Source organism: Eptatretus burgeri, chromosome 15 (assembly GCF_056783735.1).
Source record: "Eptatretus burgeri isolate ZD-2024b chromosome 15, Ebu_testis_v1, whole genome shotgun sequence".
Taxonomy (NCBI): domain Eukaryota; kingdom Metazoa; phylum Chordata; class Myxini; order Myxiniformes; family Myxinidae; genus Eptatretus; species Eptatretus burgeri.
The window spans coordinates 7,680,537-7,692,436 of record NC_140975.1 but is presented as its reverse complement, the minus strand read 5'-3'; the positions used below and the strand labels follow the sequence as shown (position 1 = coordinate 7,692,436).

The 11,900-nt window shown below is 43.0% G+C and overlaps 1 long non-coding RNA gene across 3 annotated transcripts; it reads left to right on the top strand.

Moving 5' to 3' along the window:
• LOC147011432 (uncharacterized) lies at positions 1-10,989 on the top strand. Of its 3 annotated transcripts, none has more exons than XR_015051635.1 (5): positions 1-474; positions 1,761-1,893; positions 2,579-2,691; positions 3,960-3,997; positions 9,588-10,989. It is a non-coding gene; the product is annotated as an uncharacterized LOC147011432 (long non-coding RNA). The 3 variants fall into 3 exon arrangements; XR_015051633.1 differs by having other exon boundaries at positions 3,960-4,084; XR_015051634.1 differs by lacking the exon at positions 3,960-3,997.
• The last annotated feature ends 911 nt before the right edge of the window (positions 10,990-11,900 follow it).

Below are 11,900 nucleotides of genomic sequence, written 5' to 3'. Positions count from 1 at the left end.
GGTGGTTTGATTACACTTGCTGCTTTGCTTTACCTCCTCTCTGGGAGATAAAACACCTGCCCCGGGTTCTTCCCATCAATCTAACCTGGAGGTTCAAAGGTAGTGATCAGTCATCAAAGTTGTCATCCAAGTGTGATGCTTTGGCCTACGTGTCTTAACATCGGGAGCCATATTGCAACTGCAGTTACCTTTCCCCGCTCGCACGGGTCTTTATTATGCATGTGGTTCACCATAACTCAACACATACACAGGGAAATTTGAATTTATTGGTGAAATGTTGTTCCAGGATTTTTTGCCTTCATCCCAAATACAGAACATGAACACCCTCCGATCTCTCAAACATGATCTCTTTTGTAACATCTCAAGACTATCTTCACCATCAAACCCGAACAGCCGCATGTTTTACCCTGCGCACCAGAGCGAAGGGTTAAGCAATTGATTCATTTCTGCCTGGATGTCCTTCTGTCCACAAAGGTCAGTTTATGATCGAGAAACATCTCATTTGAACTGAATGTTACATTTTCACCATGTAACCGAGTTACGTGTGGGCTCTCTACTTAAACAGAGACAACGATGAATTCGATCAACTGTGTTTATTACACTTACGGCTGCTTTTTAACCACACTCCGTGCTATTCTGCTTACAGTCACCTAACGCACCAGTTTAACCAGCACAACCTAGTGTATAACCACAAGTTTACCGAGCCAATACAGTGTCAACAACAGCTAAGTCATCTCCAGAGGACGGTGGTATCACCTGGATGGCACCTCATGTTGTAAAGCATCCTCAGCATGGAGGAATCATGGCAGAACCATGACAATCAAGTACCACCAGTCACGATATCGCCATCATCACCTGGCACAATCCGACCAGGGATGGTGTTACCAGGACCGGCAATCCCCTTAAAGTCGGAGAAGAAAAGGCTGTTAGAAGATGGACCGAGACCACAAGGAAACCCGAGAGAACTCTCCATCGGTGTGGTCGCGTCAGTCGGCAGAGTCTATCCGCCGGAGAGCACACGTATGTCCCTAACTCGATGCAAGTCTCGACGACGAGCACTCGCGCAAGATGGCTCCCATCTTCTCGAAAACCGTGCACTGGAAGTCCAGACACATGTTCAACCGCACCCTCTGTGCCATGAACAATAACAACATCCGGCCCAAGGGGAAAACAACCCCTCCACATAAGGACAACAACAACAATACGAGTCGCGTGCCCCCAAAATGACCAGGACTTTTCTTCACCCGGCTTCAAACGTAAATCGGAGAACGACCCTGCAGTTTATCAGTACTTTGGCTTTGAATTCGTCCCGATCGCACGTGTGCAGAGAGGAGTGAGATACTGTTTTTACTCTGTCTCTGGCAGTCAAACAAAATTGTAAATCATTCCAAACAGGAAACTTACTGTTTTTAAGGATGTCACAAAGGACACAAACAACAGGCATGAAAAACTTACTAATGTAACCTGTTCAATAGGGTGGAGTGAAAGGCGGTAAACTAACTTCATCAGCAGTGGTAAAACTTCCAAAAAAAATTTTTTCTTTTTCTTTTATTTCAATTGATTTATATAATTGAACACTGTAGAGCACAAATCACCTTTTGGCACTTTCAAACCCCTTTGGTTTAGCAGTACTTGGACAAAATATTACGGAAATCTTACGTCATCACGACCAATCAAATTTGCCGCTCGTAGACCCCCCACCCATGTCCTTGTTTATCAAGACTAGGTGGAGTGAGGTTCTAAATGGTTCTTGTTTGCAGATTTTCAATCATATTTGCCAGGTGTTTTGAGTCACATCGTTCAAACGTAATTGTACGGGATGACCACAGGATCAGTGGATCAAAAGTCGGAACAATCACAGAACCAAGACCACTCGCTAATATCGACCTGCAGGTAAGGCCCACACATGTAAAACATGGAATTTCCACATGAGTAGAATTTTGATGTTTTTTTTTTGACAGGTTTGGTGAGGGGTGGTCATGTACCCGTGGTACTGCTAGCCCATGATGAGACAGAGTTGAAAGCTGGTGGAAATATTTCACAATGTTGCTAAGACATCCTGTTTATAGTCTTAAGTTCGTCCAATGTGATAATGGTGTCTTCAACTAAAGCAAGTACATAAATAAATAATAATTCCAATATTCCAATCTTTCAAATCCTCTATGGTGGGAGTCTCACAGGTTAATCTAATATTCCTATTTTCTGGAATTCAAATATCCTTCTGAACTTTATAAAGGAGCACCAGCAGTATGTGGTGTGAGCAAGATCCCCTTTAGAGCAAGATCCCCCAGCAGTGTGGTGGTAGAACCAGGATCCCCTTTGTGTGAGACCACCATCATGATGTGGTGGGAGCAAGATCCCCTTTAAATTGGACTACTAGACACTAGTGGGATGTGGTGGGAGCAAGATCCCAGCATTGGCCAATGTTTTCACAACAGGAAGTCTCGATCACTGTATATCCGAACAATGGACTCGTTCTATACCTTAGATCACAGAGATGATTGTCTCGCTGTAGTATGACAATGAGCACCTCATTCAAAGATTTTGTTGTGATGAAAACCCCATGTTACATCCACAGTGCCCCTCATGTCACTGTATCAGGCCCATGAACACATTGCACCCTGAACTGTCATCACCCAGGGAGTGCCAAGTGAGGTTACACAATCAGCTATGAGATGTTCAACTCTGGAGGTGAGTGGCGGCAGGCTGGGGGAGCAGGTGAGGTGTGGTTGGTATAACATTGTGAGGTGTGGTATATTACGCTTCATGTTAGGGATGATGACCGTTGGACTTTTGTTGTTGCCTATGGATCTGTGACTGGGCTAGTGGGAGTGAAGTCTAACACATAACACAAACGTTCTGATCTTTGCACACCAGTGAGCAGCTTGACTGGTTGCACATCCCGGTAATTTGTCTGTCACTTGAATCATCAACAACGTTCATCCTTGGCCTTGCAGCGCCATCATTAGTGTAACCCTTGGTTGTCCTCAGGCTTGTTGACAATTTGACATCTGGAGAGATTGGTGAGATTCCGTAAAGCACACTGACATCCAATTCCCTCTGTGCAAAAGTATTTGGCGAACGGTGCCTCTGAGAACAGGATCTTGCCAACTTGTGCTCGGGTAGGACATTTTCATCAAAATGTCGAAATGTCAGTGCCTGCATTGAGTAAGGAAAAGTTGATGGAGATTTCCATCTTATGCTGCAAGTACCACTTCAGCTGAGCAAAGTTTTTATCCCAAGTCTTTCAGGAACCGGCTGGCCAGGCATGACATTCACCTGAAAATGAGTGTGTGTCTGCGATAACTTGCACCGACTCTTTGTGAAAGACACCATGGGGTCTTTAACGTCCACGGTTCACTGATGCGAGCAGGACGGTCCTCCAGTTTAACGTCCATCCGAGGGACGGTGCACACGTCGATGCCTCGTCCTGCATGCGAAACACCAGGATGACAGTTTATAGCTGGGTCAGGATTCCAACCCAAGCGAGACGACTCAAAAGTGAGTGTACACACTGCTAAGCTATCCTGCCAACCCTTGAGACAACATTACTGTCATTATTATACTAATTACCGGATTTATGACGCTCTGTTTATTGAAGGCCTTCTGCAGATCCCTGCCTGCAACACAAGGATAATTATTATCTAAAGGTAACTTTTCACTGCTTGATAGTCACATGATAGTCCACTGGTTCAGGTGTTCTCAAACTTTTTTTTTTAAACTTCATCCAAGTGCTGTTAAACGGAGTAGCTGAAAAGTGCTGCTCGCAATGACTGTCATTTTGGAGCTATTTACTTTTGAAGCAGGGATCGAGGCTCATGGAAGAGCTCGGAGATTCTCTCCAAGGAATTTGCAAAAACACAGGTTAACCACAATCCAAGCTAACCCACAATCATAGGGCCTGTGGACACCCCGACCTCATCCGACATTGCTGTTTGTGCAACTCCTTTCTTCTGCAGAATTCTCCCCTTCCGGAGGTTCATCGAGTGGTGGCACGGTGAGTGGAGCGTAAAATTGGCGTTTTGGACCCGCTGAGCTCAGGGATGAAAGATGCATAATTTGGGACAAATGGCTGTGCAGCGAGGTAAGCGACGTCTAGCCATGCACAGTGCCTGCTGATTAATCATAAGAAATCACTGAAGGTCAAAGCAACAACCCTATAGGTTTGCTTCGCTTGGAACTAAAGCACACCTGTGTTTATTGTAAGGTGTACATTGAACATGGCAGGCACAATCTGTCACACATTTCTAGGTATGCAATAGGTGTTAGATAGGTAGAGTTATCAAACTGCAGAGCAGAGAGAAACACCAAAAAAAGAGAGAGGGGAAACACCAACAAAAAGATAGGGGGGATACACCAACAAAAAAGAGAGAGGGGAAACACCAACAAAAAAGAGAGAGGGGAAACACCAACAAAAAAGAGAGAGGGGAAACACCAACAAAAAAATAGAGGGGAAACACCAACAAAAAAGGGAGAGGGGAAACACCAACAAAAAAGGGAGAGGGGAAACACCAACAAAAAAGAGAGGGGGGAAACACCGACATGTCTGGGTGTTTGGATGTCAAGCTGAAAACCTAACACTACCGTCTGTTGAAAGTTTTTTGTTGGTTTCCCGTGATTTTGAGGGTGCTGAATCCAAATGCAGATGTTGCTCCCTCAGCATCCTTGAGTCTTTTGAGATATCCAAGATGGCCACCAAAGTATCAAATATATTTCAATGGCTTTTGTACTCGTACATTGTTTAAGGTAAATTAATTATTCTTTTTAATATCATCAGTGACAAACATAGGGTATGTATTGAAATTTGAACCAAAATGGCCACCAAGATGGCTGCCAAAATTTTGTGGGGGGCCTGAAACACTTTCCTTCACTTTCTAAGGAATGGGAGTTGGGGATCATTTATTATTACTTTTCTCATAGCTACAAAGTTTCGGCACTATAAAGCAACTTTTTTTTTCAAAATTTTCAAAAAACTTTTTTTTTTGCCTAATACACTCCCTGGCACACACCGATGAACCTCTGGAAGTTTGACAATATCCGTTCAGCCATCTCTGAGTAAAATGGCGACACACAAACACACAAACAAACATCTCTCTTCTCGCGAAGAATATCGATGAAAGCGACACTGGTGCCACATGTGTGGTCCACCACGTTTAGAGGTGCTGTACGTTCGAGAGCACTGCCGGGCAGACTGACCGAACAGAATGACTACTTTCTACTTTCTGGATTCATTCATGATTGATGTTGTTCCAGATGTTTCAGAAGCTTGATTACATGAACATGGTGAGTTTTATTAATTAATTTCACTTCAACATGTTTATTAATTTCATTCCATTTTTCGAACATCAAACAGTAAAGAAATGGATCTATTACACATCTATCTGTCCATGTGTAATTCAATGTAGTTGAATGTCTGGGTATTATTTATGTAACATGTCAGTAAATCTATCACAAAAACATCTGGAAAGTTCAAAGCAATTTATTACCACCGCCACCTTAGGTGAACGAAGGTTGTTTTCACCCATCTGTTTGTCTGTTTGTGTGCTTTTGAGCAGGAGATATCAAAAGTTATGGACTGATTCGGAGGAAACTTGCTGAACAGGATGGGTGTGTGACGAGGAAGGATTGATTCGATTCGATTTTGGTGAAGATCCAAATCCAGATACGAATACGAGAATTATTTAATTCTTAAAGTGATTCTTCACCATTGAGAGATAGTGCCGAAAACGATATATATCATGATATTTCAAAAAGTTTTGTCGAGTTGTGACGAAACTAGGTGGATGAGTTGGTTAGGTGACAAGAACAAGTGGGTTAGATTTTGGTTCAGGTCCGGATTCAGATCCGACCTACCAGTTGGATCCAAAATGTAAACTGTTCAGCCTGGCAGAGTTATGTTCTCTACTGAGTGCTGTTCTAGTATTTAATGTGTAATAATTAATGAACCAATGTATCTATATATTACTAAAACTCTCATCTTGTTTGTATGTATGTATGTTCCTGAAATATAGCCAAAATGGTACACGATCGCGCAAAAATTATTGGCCCACCTTACTCACCATTCTCCTGCGGTGTGCAGTATCAAGTTTCGTTCAAATCGGGCAACGAAAAAATTATTAAAAAATCAATTCCTGATTCGGTCAAGTACTCTTTGGGAGAATTTGATCAATGCAAACAACCTCAGCGGGATAGTTCGCTGGAACTATCTTGATAGTTCCATGGAACTTCGGACTTGTGCAAGCAGTTGTTGTCAATTTTGATTGCAACATCTCGTCTCAAAATGGGCAACAATGCGCACAGACACTTTCTCTTTTGTTGACGCAAGCCATCGATATGGTGTCTTCTGTTTCCTGCACAATATTGCCGGCTATGTATGAGGCACAAAAGGACACCAGGCAGACTGGGCAAGCTTTCACTGTCATGACAGCAGACCAACAACTGCACCACATGATCGTCCATGTGAAGTGGGTGTATCCCAATCTGTTTGAGACATTCTTTCCTCATCTTGGAGACATGCAAATGCTGAGTTTTGTTGAATGTGTTGAGGTATTGATGGTGGAAACTAGCCTGGAGGAGGTGATGCAATCAGCTTTTAGAGGTGTATCAATAATTCTGTTTGGAAAGAAATTCCCCCAAAAATGTGAGAGCCTTGAGGCTGGTGGCTGAAGAGCTGCTTCAACAGACCAGTGAGCAAGCCGATAGCTATGTTGACTTGACAAGAAAAGTTTGTATTCGTCAATGAAAAAAGAACATAAAATCAATCAATATATCTTCAATATCTCATAAAGCCCTTTAAATCACATTTGTATGACAAAAATGAGCAAATCTATGGCTATTTTATATCTTGGTGGCCATCGTGAATATCTCAAAACCCTCAAGGATGCTGATGGGACATCATCCAGATTTGGATTTAGAACCCTTACAATAGGGGGAAACCATGTTTTTTAAACCTTGGGCAGATGGTAATTTTATGTCAAGCCCGAAATATGACTTTGGCACCTGGAATGTGGCTCATAGACTCAGTTTCAGCGTGGGAGATTCCAATGATCTTGAAGGCCTTTGTTACCACGGCGTCACGCCGAGCAAGATGTAAGGCAGGAAGTACTCCATCAAGCTGCGGATGAAGGCCTTGTGGGTAGATAGGAGTTCAGGTGTGCCAAGGAAGGACTTTCTACGACTTTGTAACTGAAAAGGTTAAAGATGGTTTCGGACCAAATTTGGTGGACATGTTGGATGTGTGACAAAGACAAATCGATTCGATTTTGGTGAAGATCCAGATCCGGATCCAGCAACGAGAATTAAAAAAAAAAAATTGTTTTCATGATTATTCAACATTGAGAGATTGGGGGCCAAAACGATATATAACACGATATTTCAAAGGTTATGGACGGATTATGACAAAACTCGGTGGATGAGTTGGTGATGGGGACAACAACAAGGCGATTAGATTTTGGTTCAAGTCCGGATCCAGATCTGGCCTATCAGTGGGATACAAAACCGAAACTGTTCAGCCTAACAGAGGCGTGCACTCGAGCGAGTGCTGTTCGAGTTATCTCCGCCACCGAAGGTGAACGAGGTTATGTTTTCATCCCTTTCTGCCCGTTTGTTTGTTACTTGCAAAATAGAAGATTTTTTTTTAAGTGTATTGGTCAGTCGATTTTGTTTTTCTGTCTGTTTGTCTATCTTTCTGTTTATCGATAACAGGTCACAATTTTAAACCGATCTTCACAAAACTTCAGCACATGGTACAGTTTGTCAGAACGAAGATGCCTATTGTTTTTGAGGTCAAAAGGTTAACATGGGCCAAAAGGTCAACAACTTAGGTGACATTTCTAAAATCCTCAATTTTCATCTGATTGACTTGAAATTTCAAGAGGATTTACATTTCAGCTCACTGAATTTAACCACCAATTATTTTTGAGGTCCACATCGGCCAAAAGGTCGACATAGGCCAAATTTCTAAAATTGTCAATTTTCATCCGATTGACTTGAAATTTGAAGAGGAGTTGCATATTTGGTCATTTAATTCAACCACCTATTATTTTTGAGGTCAAATTTGTTTTATGGATTTTGCAAGTGCCGTGCTCTGCAGGACGTCTTCTTCTTGTTTGTTTGTCTGTCTGTCTGTCTGCTTGTCTGTTTGTCTGTCTTTATTGTCTACAGGTCACAATTTGAAAACCGATCTTCACGAAACTTCACCACATGGAAGAGTATGTCAAAAGGAAGAAGCCCATTGTTGTTGAGGTCAAAAGCTCAAAAGGTCAACGTAGGCCCAAGGTCAACAACTAAGGTGGTTTTCCTAAAATCCTCAATTTTCATCCGATTGACTTGAAATTTGAAGAGGATTTATATTTCAGGTCATTGAATTCAACCAGCCAATTATTTTTGAGGTCAGGTCAGGTCAGGTATGGGAGCATGCACCAGAGGAGCACGTCGCTGCCTGCAGTTCTGGATCATCCTCCAGTGACCATTAACGAGCACATGGTCAATCTCCTTTGCCACACCGCCAGCGTTGGAATACCAAGTCCAGCGATGAGCCTGTTAGCACTGAAACCGTGAGCCAGCCACCCTAAGTCCATGACTTCTTGCAAAGTCAATGACCTTAGTGCAGGTTCAGTTCCAGACCCATGGGGACCAACACACGTCTCTTAACCATCCATATCAGTTCCAGTCGATGGATTGAAATCCCCCAACACTGGAAGAGTATCTCACCTGGGATACTGATCAACCACAGACTCGAGCATGGCATGGAATGTGTCCTTCACGGTGTGATCACTCACCTCAGTCTGATTGTACACAGAGACCAGGGAAACGACATCCAAGGAGTGACTAATCCTTCATCTCATAATACGCTCTTGACCGGTGTTACCTCAATTATAATTGGTGTCATTTTATTGGACACAGCTACAGCAACTCCTTGGGCATGGTAACCATCAGAGTGACCAGACCAATAGTAGGTGTAACCACCCGCCATGATCTCGCCACTATCCGGTCTTCGAACCTCAGAGAGAGCTGCAATACCGATGTCTAAATGCTTGAGCTCAGATAACAGATCATCCTCACTTCGGGATAGGACATTACAGGCACCCACTTGAAGAGACAGTCTCAGGTTAACCTAAGGAGATCGCCATCTGTTGCTCAACACCTCAGCCACACCCCGACACACACTACCCCAATCTTACCCCGAGGTCTGACACTACCGCAAGTGAGGTCACCAGAGACCAAAAGGTCAACACAGTTCCAAGGTCAACAACTAGGATGGTGTTTCTAAAATCCTAAATTTTTATACGATTGACTTGAAATTTGAAGAGGATTTGTATTTCAGGTCACTGAATTCAACCAGCCAATTATTTTTGAGGTCAAACTGGAACAAAAGGTCAACATTGGCTCAAGGTCAACAACTAGGGTGATATTTCTAAAATCTCCAATTTTCATCCCATTGACTTGAAATTTGCGGAGGATTTGCATCTCTGGTCAATGAATTCAACCACCAATTATTTTTGAGGTCAAATTTGTTTGATGGATTTTGCAAGTGTTGTGCTCTGCATGACATCTTCTTGTTTGTTTGTTTGCCTGATTGTGTGCAGGGTGTCTCAAAAAGTTGTGGATGGATTTGAATGAAAATTGGTGGACAAGTTGCGTGTGTGACAAGTACAAACTGATTCGATTTTGGTGAAGATCCGAATCCGGATCCGGATACGAGATTTATTTAATATTTCAAAGTGATTCTTCACCATTGAGAGATGGGGCCAAAAACGATATACAGCATCCATGCATCCATTGGAGAGAGGAGATTGGAACTATATTCTATGTTGAGCGCTGGTGCTGCCTAAGCAGTCTTTGTGGCTATTGGACACAATCCTGGACGGGTGGCCACTCCGACGCAGGATACCAGCATGCTGGCACTCATTTTGCTAACCTCGGAAGGATGACAGGCTCAGTTAACTCCACCTGGTATTAATTCAACAGCTGAGTGAGATTTGAACTCAGGATCCAAGGATCCCAAGCCAGCCCCTCTAACCATTAAACCAACACCAGGCATGTATACAGCATGATATTTCAAAAATGTATTGGGCCCGATATGTTCTTGTGGATCAGTCATTGCATGGCAGAGGTACGTGTCCTACTGAGTGCCCTTCTAGTTTGCCATGAAATAATTCCTCATTTTTACTCTCGCCAGAGGAGAGGGTATTACATTTGGGTCCGTCTGTTTGTTTGTTAATTGTTTGTGTTTGTCTGTCTGGTCGCACATAATGTGATAATGTAGGTGACAAGCACCAACTGGTGGTATCCAGTATTACACGTGATCTTTTTCATCCGAGGACCTTGATAAAGTACTGCACGTACAATCAGAATTTGAGCACATCTACAAAGTGCGTCCTATTACAAAGTGAGTTTGTCTATAAAGTACATACTATTACAATGTGAGCGAGCAGTCTTTAAAGTACATGTTATTACAATGTGAGCATGTCGACTATTACAACACCGCGAAGACCCCAAAGACCCTTTAGACCCCAAAGACCCTTTAGGACCCCAAAGACCCATAATTCCCTGGACACCAAATACCATTTGGACCTCAAAGACCCATAAGACCCTTTAATACCTTGAAGACCCTTAAAACCCCTACTACCCTCCAAGACCCTTTATCACCCCCAAAAACCCTTTCATTTCCGAAGAGCCTAAAGACTTACCCCGTTCAGACAGATTAGACAGCTTGGACCCTTGACCATTTAGAGCTTTAGACCACTTGGACCTTTCCAGACCCTTTTTACATGCTTGAGAGATTAGATCCTTTTGACCCCTTAGACACTCACTACAATTGGAACGTACCCTTTGGAATTTAGACCTTCAAGAACCTTTTAAGTGCACACCGCACAAACATCAAAAGTCTTCTTGCAAAACAGACTATACTTTTTTTTCAGCAAGTAATGTGCAAACTCGACCACCCAGAGAATGGGTTCTCTGATATCTAATATCTTACCTGTCGCAGGAGTCGGGAGGGAGAGGGGTGGGAGGAGGGAGGGAGGTGTGGAAGGGATGAGGTGGGAGTCCAGAGGGAGGGGGTGTCATGGGAGGAGGGACCCGGCATTGCCTGGCAACGCCAGGTACCTTAGCTCGTCTGTCCAATAGAAGCAGAAATGTCTGTTTGTCTGCTGTAGGAATGTAAACCTACATCCTCAATGCATCATCTACACACAACACAAACACCAGCACGCAAACACCACACAAAACAAGTCCTGATGAAGGTCTGCAATCTCTGCTTGCCCTTTCTCGTTTTGTTTGTGTTCAGAATCCTTTGTTATTTTGTTTATTTGCTGTAAATTCAATAAACCGTCCTCCCCCTTATATTTCTCCCTCTTTGCTTCCAAATGATCAGTTGCTTCTTCATTTCTGCTCTTCTCTTTCCAAGTTCTGCATTAAAGCTACCCATAACTATACACGATCATCTCACATAATGTTGCATCAATCAGTTTCTATTCTTAATTATAATCCCTCCTCATACAAAACTGACATTTCATTGTCATCATGGCAACTGGTTAGCGCATCGGCCTGTACTAGTAGAATTACTTATGCTCTGGTTAATAATTGACATAATGTCAAATTGGCGTTATACAAGGTGAAGCTGGCATTAAAGTCCAGAAAAAATGAAATTTTACATCAGCTGCAGCCTTCCTCGAGCAGCCTGATGAAGGGGGGGGGGATGAGATAGTGGGGGAGTTGGGTCAAATATATTATGTGCTGTGGCTAATTATCCCCCCTGTCTGAAGCAGGAGTCAATAAACCACTTACACTGTCACAAGTGTGCAGGATTAAATCGTACGTCATCTCTATCCCACCCCCCCTCCTAGCCAGGTTGTTTTTTTGCCCATGACCTGTTCCTGGATAGTAGCAACACGTCT